The sequence below is a fragment of the Plectropomus leopardus genome, chromosome 6, assembly GCF_026936395.1.
Source record: "Plectropomus leopardus strain MGB_pleo_1.0 chromosome 6, ASM2693639v1, whole genome shotgun sequence".
Classification (NCBI taxonomy): domain Eukaryota; kingdom Metazoa; phylum Chordata; class Actinopteri; order Perciformes; family Serranidae; genus Plectropomus; species Plectropomus leopardus.
The window spans coordinates 13,883,553-13,905,259 of NC_142181.1; the positions used below are offsets into that span (position 1 = coordinate 13,883,553).

The 21,707-nt window shown below is 38.3% G+C and overlaps 1 long non-coding RNA gene across 1 annotated transcript; it reads right to left on the reverse strand.

Annotated features, from left to right (window-relative positions):
• Positions 1–10,801: 10,801 nt before the first annotated feature.
• On the reverse strand, positions 10,802–17,193 carry LOC148189342 (uncharacterized). The gene is made up of 4 exons (XR_015776714.1): positions 16,941–17,193; positions 11,696–11,793; positions 11,071–11,108; positions 10,802–10,934 (listed from the first exon to the last, which is right to left on the reverse strand). It is a non-coding gene; the product is annotated as an uncharacterized LOC148189342 (long non-coding RNA).
• Positions 17,194–21,707: the final 4,514 nt, after the last annotated feature.

Below are 21,707 nucleotides of genomic sequence, written 5' to 3' on the forward strand. Positions count from 1 at the left end.
AACTTTCTGCGACTGTCTGACCTGTAAAAGGCACCAAAATCATCTCAGGTGCAGATTCAGGGCTTAGGGTGTCACAGTAATGGCCATAAACCTCTCCACCTTCTTAAAAGTTAAGCTAAAGCTCTATTAGACCTAAAGCAAATGTTGCCTTGAATAACCTCCTCATTTTAAGCTTTTCTGCACACACACTCTCTCCACACAGCACAAGTTATCAGACTTTTTCTTATGGATGTGGAGTCTGACAAAAGACTGGGTACCTGAGGCGGTAAACTCAGAAACAGTAATCAGTTGTGACTGGTGGTACTGAGAGTCAACAGGAGAGGGGGGGTTGTGATGGAGGGGTGGCGGGGGTGAGAGAGCAAGCTCGTTAAGAGATGAGTAATCTGCCCTCAAGGATTGCTGGATTTCATTAACCCTTCAGCTGAGGTCTCTCCTCTCTTGCTTTCTCTCTGTGTTTTCTCCTGCTGGCTCTCCACCTCTGTGCAGCCCTGCAGCTCTCAGCCTCTCTCTAACCATGTGGATGACTGGCCTGTCAGGAGGCTAACTGCACCACTCAGCTGGAAAATGAATAGCTTTTCATGTGGTGTGTTCACTTCAGTCAGCGAGGCATTGTGGCTCTTTCAACATCCCAAACAGTCGGAATCCTGCAGACAGTGAAAAGTGCAACAATATCTTGGTTGTACGGTCAAGTATACGTGTACAGCTTTGTGCCAGAAACATATATTTTAAAGTGTTCGGGACTACAACATTTCTGCAGATGCAGGATCATCAAAGACAAGATTTCCTCCAACTGCTCATATATATAAGAAAATTATTGAATCACTGCATAAGACGTTTCAAAATGTTAATTTGTTTTACTCATTAACCCTCTGAAACCCGAGCAATCTGGCTTGATTTCTCTAGAAAAAACATACAAATCAGATAGCACTCCAATTGAAACACATTTTTATTGCCACATTAGTGTGACAATAAAAATATGTTTCAATTAGAGCGCTGTCCGATTTGACTGTTTTTGTTATCCACTTTTAAGGATTCAGGAACATTTTTCATTTTCATTTATATTGGAGTGAGTGCGTTGGATTCAATTTAAAAAAAAAAAACATTAAAAGATGGCAATGAGCAATGTAACAAGAAATTGCACATTGCAGGACATTTCAAGTTTCTGCTTGCCTTTTTCTAAAAGGGATCAAACCAATTTGCTCATGTTTCAAAGGTTTAAACGCTTGTGAAAGGGGTCTGAACACAGCCCAAGAAAACTGATGTGGATCCAGGTTTCAGAGGGTTAATATCATCAATGAGTTCATCTCCTTTTCTGTGGGAATAGCACATCCAGTGCCAACCTTTGAGTTCACCCCAATCTCTGTGCTCTCAGAGCTGCTGCTCTCCGTGTACTTTATGCCACACTAGTGGCTAAAGTGTTTATCTTATCATATTTTAGATACAAACCTCCTGAAAAAATGAACATGCAGTGTTAGGAATCCTAACCGAAAGATGCTGGTTGCAATCTGCAATCCTCAACTCAAGATGCAGCTAAATCCTACACCCTGTTCACTTCCTTAGAGGGAAATGTCCCGACATTTATTGAATGGACTGCCTTAAAATTTGGCACACAGTCATGTTCCACTCAGGATGAATTGTAATAACTTTGGTAATAACTTTCCATATCAAACACCACATCATCAGTTCAAAATTTAAATTTGTCCAATACTTTGGTTTATGAGCAAACACATTTAAAATGAATTACATCCCCAGCCTCCACTTTACTTTGTTTAGTACAAATTAGCAAATGTTAGCATGATGCCATGCTACAACTTAGATGATTAACATGACAAAGCATTTAGCCTAAAGCACCACTGTGCCACAGGACTCCCTCACAGACGCTAGCATGACTTTTGACATTGCTTTATTTTTGTTCATCAAATCTGAGCTTATACCAGGGGTGCTCCCTCCTTTGTCTAAGCATGTTTGTGTATTTGTTTGTTTAGCCTGTCAAAAACTTGTAAGACACTGGGGATAAGGTAAAGTGAGTTACAGAGAGACAAATCAGATTTGAAAATGTCCTACAGCATCTGGCTCTGTGCTTTCTGCTCTCTTTGCATGTGCTTAATGTAACCGTGTTTATGTGTGAAAGTGGCACAGATAATCACAAAGAGCATCTACATTTTAACTAAGAAAAAAGGATCAAACGTTAATATGAAGTAATCTGACCCATTTATCTTGGGCCAAATCTTTACCTTTTACTGCTACATAGATTAAATATATTAAACCAACCAACTCATCACAGGACCACGACTCAATTCATGAAGTTTTATGACTGGTAACCTTATGCTCTTATGTAAAGTAGCTTTATACTCTTGGCTTTTTCAGTACACTCCCCTTATCACTAAGCCTACTGATCTTTTCATTACAAGCTAGCGGCTACGCACGATTTCTCTCTGGTCTATCGCAGAGGATGAGTGAGTGACCCTTGACACCAAGACACTGAAGACTGCAGGCAAATCAAGCACTTCAGCGTCTGACTTCCTCAAGATAGTACGACTGTGCTCCAGTGTATGCATTATAAATTTATGTGAGTGTGTGAGAGAGAGAGACAGGACGTGAGTGATTTTTGGAGCTGTTTTTTTTTTTTCTCTCCAGACATGCCTCATATCCCATCAGCTCTTCAAATTTCTTACCCTTATCATGGACCACACAGGGCATAAAATATAAGCCGAGCTTTGGTACCAAGTCAGCGCACAAAACCACTCAGCATTGGAAATAAACAGAAGAATGTTTTCAAAGTGCATTTAAGGGCAGCGACAGCCTGAGGACACAGTGAGGGAAATACTTACCGGCTCATTTGCATTTTCAGCTGCACGCCAAAGTCAAATTATCAATGTGTTCATATTTGGAGGTTGTAATATTTATACTGTTTTAATATTTAACATCCAATTTGTTACCACGTGTAATACTATGAATTCTTTCATAAACATCCTATTTTATCTAATGTTCGAAAAAGAAAAGACGACACCAGGTCATACTTTCACTCCATATATTTAAACTTTCATTCTATATATTTAAACCAGGGCTGTCAATGTTAAGGCGTTAATCACAATGCGATTAAGGTCCTTCCATAACCAGTTTTTTTTATTTTTATTTTTTTTATCATGTTAATTACTAGCTGAAATTCTTGTCTTTAAGAGACTGTACTGGGCTGAGTGATGATACTGGTATCATACGAAACAAGAAGACCAAAGGAATCCAGTGGTACCAACCATGTCATGCTTTTCAGTCAGGGAGCTGAGTAACGCTCCAAAGGTAGGCTAAATTTTGCAGATGGAAAAACAGCATGGTCATTTCACAGGGACCCTTGACCTCCTAACCCATGATATCTGAGTGAAAATGGGTTCAATGGGTACCCATGAGTCTCCACTTTACAGACATGTCTACTTTATGGTAGTCCTGTGCAGTTTTTTGCTGTTATTTGATCCCTGATTAAGACAATCTAGTAAGAACTTCTTTGCCTTGTCATTATGAACTATAACTGTTTTAAGCGCAATAATGGAACTGAAAAAAAGTGATTAAAAATGTGATTAAAAATGTAATCGTTTGACAGCTCTTATTTAAACTTTCATTCTATATACTGAAGTTTCATGCCATATATTCAAGGTCAAACTTTTGCTGCATACCTTCAAACCTTCATTCCATATATTCTAGTTTCATAATATATATTTAAACTTCCATTCTATATACTATAAACTTTCATTTCATATATTCAAAGGTTATTCTATAGGTTGCAGTTTCATTTAGTGTATTCAAGTTTCACTCCATTAATTCAGGGTTCATTTCATATATTCAAACTGTATTTAACTTTAGGCAGGCAGTGCAGCCTAAAAAACCTGTGGTAGGTAACGCAATGTTTTTCAGGACTGAAAACTACAATAAGTCTGGATTGTGAATGAAACACACTACATGTTGTACTGTACATGGCTGTACAGTTTTACTTTTAACTGTTTATCTTATATTGTATTGACTTAGCATTATACTTTGAATTTGTCATGATAGTGTCACGGAGGGAAGGATGAACATGAATAAATCCCTCTTGCTTATTTAAAAAAAAAAAAAAAGCAATCATGATTGCCTGGGACAAATGCGTCATCAAAATTACATTTTCAATTCAGCTAAAGAGCAGCATGCCCTTAATGTAACATTATCAAAAAACTGATCATCTGGTTTTTATATCATTGCCACTACACCAGCTTTGCCTCCTGATTCAAATGGTCATCATGTAATATTTTGATGATAAATGCAGTCAGTATGACCTTGAGTGGCTCAGTGATGTGTGTTTTTGCTAAAATGAATAGCTCACTAAGGGAGAAACAGCACAACCCTGATTGAGGCACTCCCAGACGAGTGATAATACAGACAGATGCAGTAAGATCCTATGCATTTAAAGTGCCGAGCTCCTAAAGAAATACACACCTCCATACTGGGAAGCTGGTGTTGACTGGATTTTCTTGTTTTCATCTGTAGTAAAATACTTTAAAAATACCACAACAGAAACTGACAAAGGTATTTTTTCATCCAACATGTACCAAATGACTGTTCAAGTGAGGTCAAGTTAAAGACACACTTTTTTGTTTTCAGTGATCAGACCTCAAACCGTAACCGCCTTAAATCCATCTGTCACACCAGCTCAGTCAGTGTGAGCCAGACAATGTATAAAATGTGAAGCTTTTTCCAAAACCAGAATGCAGTATGTGTTAGAATTAAATTGTTGGTACATGCATGTTTGAGATGCAGTTTTGTTAACTAAAGCTGTTAAACGTCATGATTGACAAGATACAGTCAGCTTAAAATAGAGCAGTGCAAAGCCAGGGACTCATTTAACAACATATTTGAACTTACGTCAGAATCAACCAAAAGCCCACAAATGGTGGATCTCCCATCTGTGCTGTTAAGTGGTGCAAAAATGTATGAATGTAAAAGTACATTTAAAAATGTTTGAACTTAATAATCTGGCCATATTTAACCCTTTGAAACCTGGAACAACATCAGTTTTCTTGTGCCTCTTTCAGATGCCTTCCACATGCATTTAACCTTTGAAACAAAGGCAGCTAATTGGTTTGATTTCTTCTGAAAAATTGGTTCAAAAGGCAATGAGCAATTTGGTGAGAGATGTCCAGCAAATTTCAAGAACAAAAAACTAAAACCAGGGGCCAAATTGTCTCGAAAACTATCTTCATAGTAATTATTATTAAGTATTTTATCTGAATATTTATTAATTATTTTGTTTTATTTCTTTTTTGTTTGTTTTTACCCTTTTTTGTTTTTAAATGCTTTCTTTTCCTTTTCTTTTGTTGCTAAATTTCAGGTAGCTTAATTTTCTTGTAACTCATAACAAATTGCAAGAAATGGTACATTTTTTTAGTCATTGGGGGTTTTTTTAAGCTGGGAAAAAATCCCAAAAGCTAAATTTTAAATGATCATTCTAGCATATTTGAAGTTATACTTAAGAATCTTTATTGTTTTTAAGTACTTTTTCAAGTCACATTTGTTATTGTTTTTTTACTTTCTTTTTCTTGTTCTTTTATTTTTGTCGCTAATTTTCTGATTATTTTTTTGTAACTTTTTAAAAATTTATTGCAAATTTTGGGGTCATTTCTTTATAAAATTGCAAATTGCCTTCTTCTCATGTTTTTGAAAGATAGCCAACATGCTTAGATTTCAAAGGGTTAAAGCTTGTATGTATAACTCATTACCAGTAATCCCTTCCCTCTGTAAACAGACCACATATGTTATTTTAACATTAAATCACACTGGCAGTAAAAGGTTACGCACATAAGCCAGTCTTTTGGACATGCTGGTCGCCACTAAAGTGGCCTTTGTATCTATATGTCTTGCTGTCATCCTGCGTTCTCCCGTCCACTGAGGACATGAGCGTCAGAGAGTTTCACAAACCCAGGCAGCCAAACGGATGCTCCTCTTTCCTTTAACAATAACGCCAACGTTCAAACGCAGGCCGACCCCCTGCTTTGGCCCCTGAACTCCCAGGCCTTGCTGTTAGCTCCCACAAGGCCTGTAATGAAACACAGAGGGAAGGGAAGGAAATGTCAGGCTGTGACGGGGAATTGTGATGTAACCACTGTGAAAGGTCAGAAGGAGGAAGGAGTGAGGGAAGGAATCCAATATTATTAAATACGTATAGTGAGTCTGAAAGGTGGAGATGGCTGTCAACCAAAGTGAAACTACAGAGAGAATCACACAGATACTCTTGTCAGAGGTTATGTTTGGCTGGCACTGCAGCCTCTCCACATTTCATCCCATGAAACCACTCATCTACATACTCCACAACTCTTTTTTTCAGGCTCATTTCAGCTTTTGGACTGCTTGTGTCAAATTTAAGGAATAGTATAACATTTTGGGGAATATATTTAATTGCTTTCCTGCAGAGAAATCCAGACCTATTTTGCTTTGATGCCAATAAGTTGAAAAAACAACAACAACAACAAAACATTTAAATCACAGTTTGAAGCTACAGTGAGGTGTCAGGTCTCCCGTAGGGTTGATCTTGGACTTAAGGCAAAGACTGGGTTAATAAATAACTTTTTAGGTTATGATTTTGCTAGTTTATCCAAAGGCAACAAGATGACCCTATGCAAGCTGACAGGCACACAACACTCCACGATGCAAAACATTAAGTACCATCACAGATTGAAATACTAAGTTTTTAGGGCAGTCCCCATATTTCAAGTCTTTTTGCTTAGCTAAGATAACTGCCTGCTGGCTGTAGCTAAATTTTTCCTGCCTCCACCAGGAAACCAAATCTTGCTGTCTGGCACACTTCACCAGATATCCGTGTCATTGCAGGTTTAAATTACAGATTTCTTTCAGATCGCTCCTTTCACTATCAATACCTCCACACAAAAATCTGATAACATACACTAAAGAAGAGCCTTTCTGGAGGAGATAAGGCTCATACAGCCAAAATCTGGGTTGCGTGACCTAGCTGCTTTTGATCAAGAGCCCTGGATTAGCTTCCCTTGAAGCTGTTGAAGCCTCTCATTACCACCAGAGGTGAAGAAGGTTTGATGGGATATTTGCTTTTGCCTGTACACTTTAAATTACCCACAGACATCTTTTTTTATTCATGAAAAGTCCATTTGGTTCAAGTGCTACCTCTGTATTTTCATGTCATTGTCATCTCCCCTGAAGCAGTTTCCGTGCCTTATTTATTCATGTGTAGAGCAAGCTGTGACACCTAATGACGAGTCCAAGGACAATGTCTCATTAAATAGTCATATGTAATGTCAAGAGGAAAAACTGCAGCTCCACAAGGTCACCTGCAGTTTTAGGATAAAAATCTGTTGATCAATGACGGAGGTGTAAAATGTTTTATTTAAATATACATGTGTTAGTTAAATATATGGACTTAACAGGAAATGTCTGTTTTTCTAATTGCACTAAATTTGTATATTAGCGAGTGAATGCATGTGGACCACTGTGCCTCTTGTTTGGGTCATCGCCAGCAAATGTCTATAATGCAAGGATATTTCAATTTCTCAATGTTACAAATACACATATGCAAACACACACACACACACACACACACACACACACACACACACACACACACACACACACACACACACACACACACACACACACACACACCTTGGAAAGCTACTCCCTCAGCACTGACTGCAGCCTTGGCTCTCCAGGAACAGAGCTGTGGTGGGATGCGACATGTTGACAGGCAAGTGCAGATAACCCAGAGGGGGGTGCAGTCTAGGGACTACTAAGACACATGCAACATACAAACACACACATGCACACACAGACACAGATGTCCTTGAATAAAGGATGAAGACAACTGACAAGGTGTCTTGTTACAGTCCAAAAGAATGTCCTTTGTGGTGACGGTTAATGGAAACAGCCCTACAAGCTCTCTGAACTCTGTAGCGACTCTCTCCTCCTTTAAGACTGTCGCTTAAAATAATTCTGAGGTCTCCAGAAGTTAAAATTCACAAACAATAAAAATACCAAGGTGATTTTTACCTACTACTTCTGTGGTAGCTCCTGGGCTTGGCAGACCCCAATACCTTCCTAAACAAACACTGACGACAGACAAGATTGCAAACCTTGAAGTCAGAGGTTGATTAAGTGATCCTTGGCTCCTTCGCTGGAGGCTGATGTGGCTGTTCTTGTATGGAAAAAGTGACCGGAGAAATTTAAAAGGGATTTATCTGGACATGCTGAGAATCAGAGAGAAAGCCAATCCAAGTGGCCACGCGGCAGGATGCATGAACAGGTTAACTCAAGGACAAATGCAAGTTTAGGTCAAAGTAAATACCTGCAGAAGGGTGACTCCAGTTTGGCTAATTATACTTCATATTAGAAGTTGGCTAGACTTTGTTTTAAAAGTAAAACATGACGTAAATGGCCAAAATGCCATGATGTCAATAACGACCAAACTTGATGGATGAAGGGGTAAACTCAGAGCACATTCATTAGGTTACAATTCGAAGTTCAATACTATAAAACATTTGTTTTAATAAAGTAAACAGAAACGTGTAATTGTAATTTTAAAGTTCCTCCAGGGAAAATGGAGACGGAGCTAATGAAAAAGCTAAATCAATACACCCACCAGTAACAAATTAATGAAATTAATCATCGCTATATTCTGTGCACCTCCATTAAGTTAAATTAGTAATATACCCTTTCAAACCTACGCTACATGCTGATAATAGTCATAGTTTTAATAAGGTATATGGACTGCAACCATAAACTTGAGTGTAAATCTGACCAGCAGCAAAAACCAAACAAACAGAAAAATGCAGTTTGATTCATTGTGTCAGATGTCTCAGTGTTGTCTCTGGTGATGGACTTCACTGTGGCTGAGGACCTTGTCTAAGCTGGTTAAGTGTCCCTCTGTCACTGGCTTGCTTCCTGAATACCAAGTGCAGTGTCTCCCAGCAGAAATAAACAGTCTGCTGTCACACGAATGTCAACAGTGATGTGGTCAATATCGCTGTCATGATGGTGGATTTAAAGGGACAGTTCACCCCAAAATCAAAAATACATATTTTTCCTTTTTTCTGTGTTGCTATTTATTGATCTAGATTGTTTTGGTGTGAGTTGCCAAGTTTTGAAGCTATTACCTGTAGAGATGTCTGCCCTATCCAATATAATGGATAAAAAACATACTTTTGAAAAACTCAACAGCAAAGTCACCTTCCAGAAATCATGACCTGATTACTCAAGATAATCCACAGACCTTGTTGTGAGCAATTTCATGTAGGGACTATTTTCTTACTACCTAAGTAAACCAGCGAACCAAATCACCACGCAGAAAGATGCATGAATCTACTCAAGGGCTTGTGCGTGTGAAAGTGTAAGACGTTAACATTAATGGCGTCCTCCTCAGCTGAGCTGTGATGTTAGCTTGCTCTGTGTTGCTAAGTGAGGTAGAAGAAGATGCTTGGGTTCTTCTACACAGCCATAAATTTGGCAGTTGTAGTTTAGTAGATGGAAAATAGTTCCTACATGAAACTGCTCACAACAAGGTCTGTGGATTGTCTTGATTGCTGTTGAGTTTTTCAAATGTTTATATATTCTGGAGCTGCCATTTAGTTGTATTATACTTGAGAAAAGGCAGACATGTCTACAGCCAATATAACTCACACCAAAACAATCTAAATATGTAAATAACACTACTGGTATGAGGAAAATGTGCATTTCTGATATGGGGGTGAACTGTCCCTTTAAGAAAAAAAGATGATTTAATACGGTAAAGGTCTACATGGCCAAAAGATTCACATACAAGGTTATAATCACAACTGTGGCAACACGACTCAATGGACCGACAGCCTGTCCACTCACCTTTGACCCTCTACTCACAGTGAGTGCACACTTCTGCATCATGTCTCTCTGCCTCAAACTGCAGCTCAAACTAAATCTGCTTTTATCACAGCAGGCTTAGGTTTTCAAAACACAGGGCAGGGTGTTATATTTACTGAAAGTGGACGTCTATTGTTTCTTTGAAGGGAGAATCCCTGGACAATGTCTAAGCATCCCAAACCGGCCGATACTACGAGCTGCATCTTTCTGAGCCTGATGGATTTCAGTAATGTGAGCCTCAGTTCAGCTCCCAGTATTCTCTGGGGCTTTTCAAAGACAGGAGCTCTCTGTGAGGCGATGCTGTGCTTTGTATCACTGAAAAGTGTGAATGTTGACAATGTGCAGAGCTTTAACAAGATCACCTGCAAAGAGCTCCTGCTGCCTGAGGATCTGATGACTAAAGATAATGTTTCAGGCTGCAGGAATGTTTTGTTCGGTCCTCATTAAGAGGGATTTTATTTTATGTGCCGACAACATGATTTGCTCATTCCAGAAAGTATCATACTTATTTACAAAAATAAATAAATATATAATTTATAAAAGCCCTTACTGGTATAACTTGTCATGTTGATACACAGAACAGGAGCTGCACAGACAACTGTTCTCGATAAGAGAGTGAAAGTTTTCCCTGATAAATTCAGTGAGGTCAGTTCATTAAACAGTAGTATGTAACGTGATGATGAGATGTGTACAGAACGTCTATATTGTCATATGAAGGCATTAAAATTATTTTAACATGATTATAAGAAAAAAGTAGAAAATGCTGTGTTAAAAAATAATGTAAATTTTACAGAATTTAACCAAAAAGCTGCAAAGATTAATTGCAAGTGGTGCGATGTAACTGAGTACATCTACTTAAGTGCAGTACTTACGTAATGAATCTCACTTTGCGTTGTGTTTTGGAAGGATCACACAGCATTACCTGGGATGCCTTTGAGCATTTTATTGTTGTGCACATTCACCATTAGCAGCACTTCTGCAATAATGAAGAGACAATATTTTACAGGGTTGCTTCCGTATGTAATGCTCCCCGCGCCTTCTCGAGAGAAAGTCCACTGTAAAATGAAAGGAAGATCAATGTAATAAATACATTTTTAACAGCACAGTAAAATAAATAAAACACTTCTTACAAAATAATGTCAAAATACAGTCACATAAAATAAATAAATAACAATACATAAACCCACATACCTGCTATTATGAAGAGACAACATTTTACAGGGTTGTTTCTGTGTGTAACGCACATATGAAACTCAGAGTTAATATACTGCATTATATCCACTTTTTATTTACCAATTTTGGCCCCTTCTGTACCAGTTTATGGTGCAAATGTCTTTGATTTAGCCAAATAAAAAGTCTGCAAATGCAGATGTTTTAACTTGTGAGGCACTTTGTGCTACATTAAATGTATGAAAAGTGCTTTATAAATAAAGTTTGATTTGATAAATATTGAGGGGGGCGTGTTCCAAGTCCAATGCCCCCAAACCACCCCAAAAATGAACAGTTATGCCTTTCATGCTACTACTAGTGCACTGTAATAATAAGTAATAAAAAGGGCTCTGGCTTCTACTATAGCTCTTATTATTCTTCTGAACTGCAATGGTGTTTTTTTCCTCTGTCCTGCTTTTACATAAAGCAAGATACTGTCTGTACCTTTTGAGTTTAAGAAATAACAAAACCTAAAATACGCTAATTAAACATACATACTAAACAACATAACGTATAGCATCTTTAGCGCATGAGACTAATGTAACATTATGTAACAGGCAATTACAGAAAGGCCTCGGGTCAGACTGTATAATACATTGAGACTGACAGGAGGCAAGGGTCCTGAGGATGTTTCTTATTTCAGTAGCACGGAGTTTGAGTCGTCCCTCCTCATCTTGACAGAGTGACCTCTGACTTGTTCAGTCCCTTTTGTAGTGAGGAGAAAAGACAGAGTGATTATGTTCAATAAAGTGTGCTGACAGACGATGGGCAAGATTATTACATTTGACAGCGCTCCGATGCTCAGCCACATGTTCTGACAGCAGACATCCTGTACCTGATTACAGAGGAGGCAGCGCGCTGTTTGTTGTACTCTGGACTCTAGCTGTAAAATAAACGGCCCTGACGTTCCCATAAAAGGCCCTGAGCGTGTCCACTGTATTCGGGGGGTCCTTGCATATACACTTGGATATAATCTGACCAATCACATGAGTCGTTCGCACTGTCAAAGGATCAGTCAGAGGAGAGCCAAACAATCATCAATCACAGTGAGTGAAAACATTCACGCAGAGCCTGCATCAGTGTCAGTTATACTGTCGGAGGTTCATTTTGACCGCACAGTGACCGCTTGATGCTTCGAGAACTTCTAAACAACAATCCTGATTGGAAATGACGTGATAGTTTCACTGCTCATGTCACATTACAGCAATTAAAATTCAGTACTGATGGTAATAAACATAAAGTATGTGTAAATTACTAACCAGCGCCTACATCTCCCTGCTCAAATCCACATATTTTAGTGCACTGTTTGGCTGTTATACGAGAACCTTTTAACATAGAGTAGGTGCCTGGCTGAAAAAAAATTACAGTAAAACTAGGCAACGCTGATCAAATATGAAACAAATTATTTTACAATGTTGCCTATTACTCGCCTCAAATGTTTTCAGAAACATATTTAAGCTTTTAAGTAATTGCAGATTGTTTGTGAGCTGCCTGCCATCATACTGTTCCCTGAGAAAAAAATGTTGAAACAAACTTACATTACATCACCCTCCAGTGGGAGGATTTACTGGCTGCAGGGCAGTTTGTAGGTTTTCTACCTCTTGGGTAAAAGTGAATATTTTCTTCGCAGATACAAAAGCATCTGACCACACCTCTGTGTTAAGGTCAACCGCCGAGCCCCTTTTTCCATAGCTCCCTCGTTCAGTTAATTTTCCATAAAAGAGAGAAATTGATTTCTTTTCATGAAACATCTCTTCTGTTATGTTGCTAAATTTTTGCGTCACCTTGCGAATCAGGGCCATGGTGTCATGTAGCACCAGTTTCTAAAGTCTTTGCTTCTTTCTACTGCATAGTTTTATGAAAAGACCATCTTTCCAGCAGTTAAATACTTATTCACAGGAGCAGTGTGTAGGATTTAGGGAGCTTTATCGTCTAGTGGTGAGGACTGAGGAATTTACCCAGCTGAAACTTCTTCCGGCTAGAATTACTTCAGTGTTCATTGTTCAGGATGTTTTTTTTTTATTATGAGCCACATAATCTGCAGAGGTCTCTACCTCTCTGAAACAAATGGACCTGATGATTAAAACAGGTGAAGACAATGAATAAAGCAGATTCACGTTTACATGCTGCTCGTCACGGAGGAGCTTCTAACTACAAGAGTGGGCGCAAAAATGCAAATGGCCTTAGATCTACTGTTTGGTTTGTCCGTTCTGGACTAGTGTAGAAACATGGTGATCTCCGTAGACATGCACTCATTCCCTACGGAGATATTAGAGGCTCATTCCAAGGAAACAGACGCAATTCTTATTTTAAGGTTATCTTAGAGTAAAAAAACATATTTATGATATTTTTGCCAATATATATACATAAATCCTACACACTGGACCTTTAAATCAAATGTATCAAACCATGTTGTTTTTGCAAGTGCCAATTATTGAGAAATTAGTACATTTAGGACATTTTAACAATTCACATCCAGTAACTTACCTACACTAACAGTCATTGTTTGGAGAATAGCTTTAAGGATTTTCTACTGTATTTTATCACCCATCTGTATGTTTGAAACATAGTAATATATTCTCTCAAAAGGCTAATGACCTGATCATCTAAGTGTGCAAGTATTAGCCCCTGAATATTTTATGTTTTCATGATTAAATATTTTCTTTAATAGAACAGAAAGTTGCAGGGATAATGATGTGTATTTGGGTCTACATGCATGTATTAGCTTTTTTTTTTTTTTTAACTTTTTCTGCAAGCAGTTGGCATAAACTCTACTTACTACTAATAATGACTTCAGGTGCACTCTTTAAGGATAATAATATTTCACAGCATACAAGTCACCCCTGAGGAGGAGAGGAAAAAAAACGGCCTCAAACATAATTTGACTGCCAACAGAGAGCACCAGCTTCTGTTCCATTATAGTCGCGCATGTTTTTTTTATGTTTATTGAGCATATTTCTTTCTCACATCATTTTTTACAGTAATATTTGACAATCTTGTCATTTCTTTTCAGATAAAAGAATTATTCTTTTGCTGGCACGCAATAACTAAAATAATTAATTTAATATTTGGGTCTCTAAAATATTCTGTGGCCAATAACTACAGTGTTGTATAAATGCAAAAGCAAGCCCACAACAACTGGCAGCTGATACAGCACAGAGTGCCAATACATTTGCAAATCCTTTTGTCTCCTGGTCTGATTGTAATAAATTAGCTTTTTTTTTTTTTTTGTAGTTTTGCTACAAAACTCTTCATAACAGAATTTTGTTTATTTTGGATTTTGACAGTAAGGAAATTATTTCTACCCTACATCTTGAGAGGCAAACATATTTATTCTTATTTATCAGTACAGTATGAAAAGCAGCAGATCTCAAACTCAAAGGATCTCCTATTTGACAATACAGTACTCACCTTGTTTTCCAGATGATTTTGGAATAATTTCCTTCTATGACATTAATTCTTTGTTCTATTTAAAAGGCAAGTGAGAATCAAAACAATATGATTACAATATTCCAAAACTAAATAAATTAATTAAATTCTATAAATCCTTCATCTCGGCTGAATTTCAGCAGATAAAAGCTGATTATTTACCTCTTATTTGATCTAAAAATAAACATACATTTCAACTCACCACACACCTCATAAAAAGGATATAAAGCCACATTATCTCATCGTCAGTATGGCCACCTCTGCTCTGAGCCTTCCTGTCTTTGAAATGTGTGTCACACTGAGCTTAATATACTGTATGCATTAAATATGCCGATCCTATCACCGATGACAAACGTGAAATCCATTTCCTATCTCGGATTAAGGTTATCAATCCTTCTCGCACAAACACATAGATTGAACGATTAGATGTTGCTGTGAGATCGGCACTGTGTTCAATGTTTTGAAGATTTTCTATAACTTCTTCCTCCTTCCCAACAACCTGCAGAGCTGGTGGCCGCCAGGATGAAACCAGCTGAGCGACACAGGTGGCCTGCTACTTCAGAGGACAGAGCGAAATGTCAGGGCTGGAGCGCTCCTTTTTTCACTTTCATCACTGCTAAGGCACAATGATGATGCTCGCTTTGAAAATAAGATTTTTTTTTAAAACCCTACAGCATGACCCTGAAACAGAAATTTAAATTTGTCTGTCACCGACAATCATTTCACTTAGAGCATTATTCAGGTCAGACATGGCTGTATGCTCAATTTCTAGATTAAAAACAGGATCATCTGTGGTTTCGTGATCTGCCACCATGATATGTGTTCAATGCTCAGTGATCTCATCTTTGTGTTCCTCCCTAAGGCTTTGACATGTGGGAAGAGAAGCAAAAGTGAAGGGGCATCCATCCAGAAGTCATGACATTTTCAATAAGAAAAGCCTGCAGTGACTGAGAGGAGACTTAGTAATATTCAACATCCTTTTGACACCTCCAGATTAATCCAAGGGGGTGCTGTTTGAACAGTTTTATCTCAGTAAGTTAAAACAAAAAAGTGGTCACACTGTAATAAGCTAAAGGGACAAAAACAACCTTTTTAATCTGATACCTCACAGCAATATACACATATTTTGTCAAAGTCTGGGTTAAGTCACCAACTACAATAAATTAAACAACTGAAACAACAAGTGCAAACTTCTGAGAAAAAGTGTTAATATCACCACTTGTGCGATTTAATTATTGAGGATAATCTCCTCGAACAGCACGCAGAGCACTTTGATTTTAAATGCTGAGCTGTGATGACACCAAGTGGACAAGGAAGGTAACATCGGCTGCAGGAAGTCTTGAGCCCCAATCAGACTATTTAAGGGTAAAAAGTGTTTTTTCTTTTGTTTCTTTCTATTTATTTGTGTCTGTGACCTCATAAGACTGTCCGGTCAGTCGTTTATTTTCTGAGCTGTTATTTTGGCCCTGACCGGCCGGATGTGACAAAGCTGGATTACCCAACTCTTCCTTCAACATCTGGGTGCAAGATGCCTGACCAGATGAGCCGTGTCTTTACTCATGTCACCTCTCATCCTAGCTTTTTTTTTCCAGATGCATTCCTTTTCATTTTACTGTACTATCCTCCACCTCTCCCTGCTGCTGCTTCTGTCCTGCCACTTTTTCCTTTTTTGGCATCAAACCATCAAAAATCAGTTTTCAGCACAACAATAAAGCAGAAGAAAAATCCAGTATTTGCAGTAAAACACAAAAAAGGAAAAATTCTATAAAATCTAAGAATAAGTGAAACTGCTTTGTTCAGAATATCACAATAGGAAAATGAGAACATAGTTTCAGGTGACAAAAACTTTGATTTCAAATAGTTTGACATTTGAGAAATAACAGAAGGCTACCACTCTCATGCTTGGTTGCAAACTATGTAGCTAGAGCGACAGCAGGTTAACCCTTTGAAACCGGAGCAAATTGGCTTGATTTCTTTGAAAAACATCAGAGAAATTATATATATATATATATATACATATATATATATATATATATATACATATATATATATATATATGTGTGTGTGTGTGTGTGGGTGTGTGTGTAATGTGGTTAAATTTATACATTTTCCCTAGCTTTAAAAAAACCCTTTTTTTCTCTTTTTTACAAATTGCAGGACATTTCTTGCCACGTTGCTTATGGCCTTTACCCCATGTTTTCAAGAGGCATCTGAACTCAACAAGAAGAGCGATTATGCTCCAGGTTATTAAGGGTTAACTGAGGTTAGCATTATCATCCTGTGAAAGAGTTTGCCATTACCCCATGTAAAACCACACCATGTCATTTTTCCACTTTTGTATGTAATAAGCAAACAAGGTATCTACAGAAAACTAAACAAGATTATAAGAGAGCTTCAGAGGTTTCTGTTTGGATTTTTCTTACCTTTGGACAGATAAAGGCTTGCTGTTTCCGGCCCAGTCTGAGAGCTAAACCAGGTAAACTGGCAAAGGTGGAAACATGTTATTTATGAACTCTGTTGGTGCTTACAGGGAGATATTTCTTTGGACTGACGCTGGCTAGCTGTTTACCCCTGTTTCCAAACTTTGTACTAAGCTAGCAGGCTGCTGATCGTAGCTTCATATTTAGCGCACAGTAGAGATGGAAAATCCGACACCGAGATCGTACTGTTTCGAAACGTTTCGTCACTTCCGGCTTCAGTCGGAACGTCACGTGATCGGTACCAAACCGATTGATAATTGAGCCATGTACCAAACCCGGACAGAGAGTTTTAAAAGATCGCGGGAAATGCGGGCGTTTGATGTGTTGTGTTGTGGCGAGGAAGTAGAATGAGATTTGTGCGAATTTAGCTGAGTTGTTGGTAGATTGATGGATAGAAAAATAGATAGATTGACAGATACATGCATATAATAGAACAATAGATTAGATATAAATAGATACACACACACATATATATTTATAGATTTATATATATATATATATATATATATATATACATATAACTATATTATAGCTATACAGGCGTTTGGGCTGGGGAAAAGGGAGCTTACAACAAAAACAATGATAAATGGGTGCAATGCAAGCTTCTACCAGCAGATGCCAATGTAGAGCCAACCAGTTTTGAAAGGTTTGAAAACGTTTCAAAGCGATGGTTTAAAGGTATTGAAACGTTTCAAATTTGCCATCTCTAGTATACAGACCAAAGACTGTGTATAAAGATTGACATTAGAGCTCCCCAAAAGTGAAGCCAAAACACCTGATCGCCCCCTCCTGGCTGGCTGCAGTTTATGTCATAAACCCCACCCCCCCCGTTTGCGGAAGGGACATTGGCCAAACTAAAGAAAGTACACAACAAAATTTTTCCCCAAAGATGGTTTCTTTCAAGGCAGCTCTTATCCCCCTGATGCTTGTTCGAGTCTTCATTTTTCTACTAATATCTGTTTTCATAGAAAAAGGTTTTAACATTATGTTTGACAGCTATTTGTGCCAATCGGTGTGATCGTAATCAATGAGTCTCCTAGTGATTGCTGTTAATCTTGGCTCTAGACGTGACTGTTGGCTGGAATACAAATAAACCTATTTCCCAAAAAGTGAAACTAGGCTATTCCTTTAATGTCAAAGTGATCAAGAAATATAGCTAAGCCTAAAAGCACATGCATTTTTCGACTCACATGGTGCTTAATAGTCAAATATCAACTCAGCAGTGTCACATTTCAACCACATTTTGTGCTCACTCTTAACCCTTTGGTGCCTGAGCAAATTGGCTTGATTTCTTTCAAAATAATGGGAAGGAGGGAATGTATTAAGAATAAATGACCCCTAAATGAGTAAGAAATTAGTAAAAAGTTACAAAAATTACAGGACATTTCTGGACAATTTATTTTTTTCCCATGTATTCAAAAGAAATTAAACCTTGCTTGCTTCGGTTCAAAGTTTTAAATACTGTATCATATCTGAAACGTTCAAATAGTCATATTAAAACAGTAAAAAATTTAGTAAAATTACATCTTCAGCACATTGTTTACCTCCTCTGCAGTGTTTTCTTGTATTAGGTTAAACAGTGACAGTACAGACAGACAGCACACTCTGAATAGGTTTGAAAAAGTGCACAGTAGGAGAGATAAAGGACAGACAGAGCCACTGACATTCATGCTCCAGGATCTTTTTTAGTTTGTTGTTCTTTTAGATTCATATCCCTTGTTCCTGACAAACCAGCTCCTCCTGGATCCCAGTTCAGACATTTCCTGTCCCCCAGGGACTCAGGACAACATCTCATCTGTAAGTGTATTACAACAGTGATGTGCGCTGAATCCTCGGAGCGGTCTGAGAGTCTGGACTACCCCCCTTCATTCCAGTCCACATTTCATTATGACAGGAATCTTAAATCAGATACAGGCTTTGGGGGATCTGGACATGATCAGAGGAAATGGTTTGTATTTCAGAAAGAAATATTCCAACTGAATGTCCTATATTAGCCATCCTCGTCCTCTGGACCATAAGTAACCTCCAGTACTTTGAGATTTTGAGCTAGTTTCTTTTCATATTACGGTAACATTTTATATGTTTGCATCTGTAGTTTCCTTCAAAGTTTTTTGAAACGTTGGAAACTTTTTTTAATAATTAAACAAACAGTTAAACATTTAGAAAGAACATTTTCAGTGATAAATCAATAATTAATCAATATTTTCTTGGGATTAAATGGAACAAGTCTTGAAAATTCATATTTACCACACAGGCAGCACTATGCTACATAGTTCTCATAGTTATTTCCAAAAAACCTAAGAAAGTACTGTATAATTATTAGGAAATTATAGACAAATAAAGCAAAGCATTGCCTATATTATTTTCCAATTTAAGTCACAAAAATACACCTCTGTTATCTTTCAGCAATAAAAAATGTTTGCTTTTAAGTTCAGTTTGCAATGCATGTAATATAGTGTTCCCAGACATTCTCATGGACAAAATTTCAGTTTTTTTATGGCTTTTCAAGAACAAAATTAAGAAAAAAAAGAAAGAAAAATTGCCAAAAATTTAAAAAGAGGGAGAAAAATAGCTTTTTTTTGAAAAAAGAAAACATGCCTGCCAAACATGTTGTCTTATGTTGCATTAATTTAATTTAATTTATTACACACAACACCTTTCCATGACTTTTCCAAAACATTCAATGATTTTTACAGGTTCCACAACTCTCTCAGGCCTGGAAAATGTGATTGTGAAATTCCATGACTTTTACAGGTATTCCATGACTGTGGGAACCCTGAATATAATAGCAGAATGTTTTCAAAATTTCCTAACATCAAAATAACAAAAATTTAGAGTAGCTATGCCAAACTCATTTAAACTTTAAAAGAAGACATAAAATGTGTATTTTTTGTTGTTATCGTGTTATTTTATTTACATTTCTTTGTTGTCATTGTTTTTTTTTTGTTTGTTTTATTAAAAACTCAGTGTGCATGTTGCCGTATTGTAATACACATAACCTCAATTCATCCTTTTGCACTCTGCTTGGGTTATAGCTTGGAAACCTGATGTGAGGGAGGAGGGGGGAAAAAGGAGACATAACATCTGTAACTCTCTTTATGCTGGTCTCGGATTCAAAAAGAATACCTGTTCTTGCTCTCTCCACAAATTATTAGACTGTTTGAAACATTAAGTATTGTTTCACCATGTCGAACCACACAATGTAAAGAGTGTTTTATCAGTCAGGCCAGAGGCAGAAAGAATGTGTACAGGTCCTGGTCCATTTCACACATATGTTTACAGTACTCTCTCCAAGAGGCCCAGGACCCCCGCTTGGGGAGCAGCAGCCGGGAGGAAAAGAGAGCAAGGCAGCGATAGCGAGCGTATAAGAGTCTGATCTGAAGCCAGTATTGGCACCGCTCCCCCGCCCCAGCCAGACCTCAAGCGTGTGGGCCCTTGGCGGGTGGACAGACAGGCGGTTCTGGGACTTCGAGGAGGAAGAGCAGCCAGCTGGAGCGGTAACAGAGTGGTATTGTGAGCTGACTGACTGACTGACGCCTCAGTGGAGCTGAGACGCAGGCTGCCGGGGTGGCCTCTTTCTGGGCCCCACAGGGCCCCTCTGTGCTGATGCGCTGCTGGAAGTGGGTCAGACACAAGAGCACAGTGGAGAGCGATTGGAGAGTGTACGCTCAGCAGAGATCCAAGACAAAGAGGCATCTAAACAGTGAAGCTTGTGCACAGTGAGCTGGAAGAGACGGGGGCAGAAGGCTTAGTTGACACAGAGTTATAAAACCTCTAGTGGGGAGATGATTATCAGTATTGTGGTGAGGTTATGTCATGTGACTGTGACTGATTCAGTGCTGAACCTGTTTAATGCAAATCAGTACTAAAGTTAGTCACCCAAAGCACATCAGTGTCCATTTAGTGCATCAGTGTGCACAAAACTCAGCCTCTTACATTTTTATCTGAATAATCCAATTATGTAACAGCAAAACAATCTGTCTCCCTCCTGCCACAGAGAAAGTAATGATTCCCATCATGAGGAGCTGGACTGTTTATGACAACATGAAAAGGCCTCTTTGAAAAAACCTTCAAAGCAAGAGGCTGTAGCTCTTCTTGCCAGAGGGAGGCAGTGTTCTCATTCAACGCACATTAACATTCTTCACAGCATCCATTTTGCCTCCAATTCTGTGCAGCTCTTAAGCTGCAAAATGATCGCCAGCCACAGACGCAGAGAGCAGCTAGTTATCTTGTTATTGATGTGGGCACTTTGAAGAGTCAAGGGCTGCCACATTCTGGCAGATGAGAGGCCGGAGCACAACAACACAATAAAAGACAGATCTGAGAAGTCAGAGGAATGTGGAGAATGGGAGAGTAAAACCTCCTTCAGGGGACGGACAAAGGAGGTGCCACACTTAGACCTGAAACGTGGAAAAACTATAACGTTATGAGTTTGTTCAGGGTGATTGTGACCACACACAGCAGAGGAGTGATTATACTAGAGGTGTCAGATGCTCAAAACCTGGTCATAATATTTCAACCCCACCTACACAGATGGAAAATGAACAGCCTTTGTGTTAGATCGTGGCTTTAAGTTGCATCCAAACGTTTCCCACACAAAAACAGATTTTCTACCTTGAATACTTTAAGGAGAGTCAAATTCCTGTACGCTGCAACATGTGTGTATGGGGGACTGTGCGGTTATGGTTTACATCTGTCCTGGCGCCCTGT